The 2650-nt window shown below is 39.1% G+C and overlaps 1 pseudogene; it reads right to left on the bottom strand.

Annotated features, from left to right (window-relative positions):
* Window positions 1–851: 851 nt before the first annotated feature.
* LOC100670550 (large ribosomal subunit protein eL33-like) lies at window positions 852–1181 on the bottom strand (annotated as a pseudogene).
* Window positions 1182–2650: the final 1469 nt, after the last annotated feature.

Genomic DNA, 2650 nt, shown 5'->3' with positions numbered 1-2650 from the left:
GTTAAATCCATGGTATTTGCAATTATTTGGTAAAGCAACAGCAGGACATTTCTCTTCATGATGAAAGCTCCAGGAGTGGTTCTAAAGATAAACATCAATAATATTCCCACCTCCTGCATACTATCCTAAGTCTACGATCTTCCTTCTCCAAGTCCTGGGATTGTTACTCTCCTTCAGTCATCAAAAAAAATCTATGTGTTCCGTTCTAATAACTGCAATTTCACCTTTTTTCAAATCATCCCCTATTCTTACCCATATTTGTCATTTAGAAGGGTCAGGCGCTAGAGGGATAAGCACATTTAAATAAAACTTATAGAAAACCATTATGTCTCCCACTTGGGCCCACATGGATCCTAATAGGGATACTCAGCAAGCAGTGAACTCATAACCCAGTGCCGTCGAGTCGATTCTGACTCTCATCATACAAGTGATCATTATACTTATGATCTAGGACACTGTCAGTCCAACAAGAGAATCCAGGTGGCTGAAGCAGAATTATGCATGAATGCTTTAGATTCCCTTTTAGCTGGGATGCTACCCAGATATTACACTTACCTGGACTGTAAGGACAAAAAAAAAAGAAGAAGGAGAAGAATTACAAAAGAATAACTAAGATAGAATGTCAAACATTCAAAATAAGTCTCTATACCCTCATATACTTTTCATCCTAATTATCAACCTCAGATAGAGGAGACGATCTTTTTTTTCTGAGAACACCTACATTCAGTGACCAAACTAGCTTACTAAGGTTTGTTGACAAAAAAGAAGTGAGAAATGTAGGGTCATAAATCTTCTTGACCTTTTTTTTTTTTTTTTAAACAAATCCACAATTTTATTTATTTCTCAAAAGTTTAAATCCTTGAGGGATACAGCATCACATGTATCCTGTGCCCAATGGCCTTAGCAGGGAGGTGTCTTTGGAATTTGGCACAAACCATGCCAGTTTCCATGAGTGTGAGTTACTTTTCCCCAGATTATCTGGTTTTGTTAAGTCTGCGACCAGGAGTCACTGTGTCGTTCTTTGCTTTGTGCACATAAGCACGTCTCTTGCTGAAAGAGTATTTGGTTTCATCTCGGGCATGAAAACCTTCGATTTTCAGAGGAGTTGTGTGCTCCCTGTGGTTCTGAAGACCCTGTTTATAGCCAACAAAAATGACCTTGAGCCACAACCCTCCAGACATATTTGCCAGTTTAGAAGTTCTGTTTGCAGCAGGCCTCCACAGGCTCCAAGATGGTGAAAAGAGAAAAGCCTCAAGTCTATTTTTGAGAAGCCATGCCAGCACTCAAAAATACCAGATGCATGCAGATGGTGGAGAGTGTGGAAAGATTGTTGAATTCATTGACTATTACTCGTTGCCGAATGGCATTTGTGATAAGAAGATTCCCAGGGGCTCAAATGGTTAAGCGCTCAGCTGTAATGGAAAGACTGGAACTTTGAACCTAGCCAGTGGTTCCACTGGAGAAAGACCTGGTGATCTACTACTGTGGAGATTACAGGCAAGAAAACTCTATGAGGCAGTTCTACGCTGTCATATAGGGTCCCTATGCGTAGAAATGACACCAAACAACAAAGACAATAGTTTCAAGGGTCATAATAATGGCTAGAGATGTCTGATCATATGGGTAGAGCAATGATGTAATTGAAAAAGTGTGAAGAGCCGTGAGGCACCACTGATAGCCCTGACAGGGGCTCAAAGGTCTAATGTAGTCAATCTACCAGGAACAGCCACTACTCATCTGTCAATTGTCATACTGTGGTGGCTTGCATGTTGTTGTGATGCTGGAAGCTATGCCACTGGTGTTTCAAATACCACCAGGGTCATTCATGGTAGACAGGTTTCAGCAGAGCTTCCAGACTAAGACAGAATAGGAAGAAGGACCTGGCAATTTACTTCTAAAAAAAAAAATACTTTCTGAATAGCAGCAGAACATTTTCTGATACGATGTTGGAAGATGAACCCCTCACGATGGAAGACACTCAGAATAATACTGGGGAAGAGCTACCTCCTCAAAGTAGAGTCAACTTTAATGACTTGGATAAAGTAAAGCTTTTGGGACCTTCATTTGCTCAAGTAGCATGAATCAAAATTAGAAACAGCTGCAAATATCTGTTAATAGTTAAAACAGGGAATGTACGAAGTATGAATCTACAAAAATTGGAAGTTGTCAAAAATGAAATTGAATGCTTTGAGATTGATATCCAAGGCATTAGTGAACTAAAATGGATTGGTATTTGCCATTTTGAATCGGACAATCATATGGCCTACTATGCAGGGAATGACAAATTGAAGAGGAATGGCGTACCATTCACTGTCAAAAAGAACATTTCCAAGATCTACCCTGAAGAATAACGATGTCAATGATGGAATAATATGCATAAGTCTACAAGGAAGACCAGTTAATTTCATTCAAATTTACACACCAACTACTAATGCCAAAGTTGAAGAAATTGAAGATTTTGCCAACTTCTGCAGTCTAAAATTGATCAAACATGCTATCAAGCTGCATTGACAATTACTGGTGATTGGAATGTGAAAACTCAAAAAAAAGAAGGATCAGTAGTTGGACAATATAGCCTTGGTTGTAGAAAAGATAACGGAGATAGCATAATAAAATTTTGTAAGACCAGTGACCTATACATTGGAAATAC

The sequence above is a fragment of the Loxodonta africana genome, chromosome 13 (assembly GCF_030014295.1).
Source record: "Loxodonta africana isolate mLoxAfr1 chromosome 13, mLoxAfr1.hap2, whole genome shotgun sequence".
Lineage (NCBI taxonomy): Eukaryota > Metazoa > Chordata > Mammalia > Proboscidea > Elephantidae > Loxodonta > Loxodonta africana.
The sequence above is the reverse complement of the archived record's forward strand: the minus strand, read 5'-3'. Positions and strand labels throughout refer to the sequence as shown.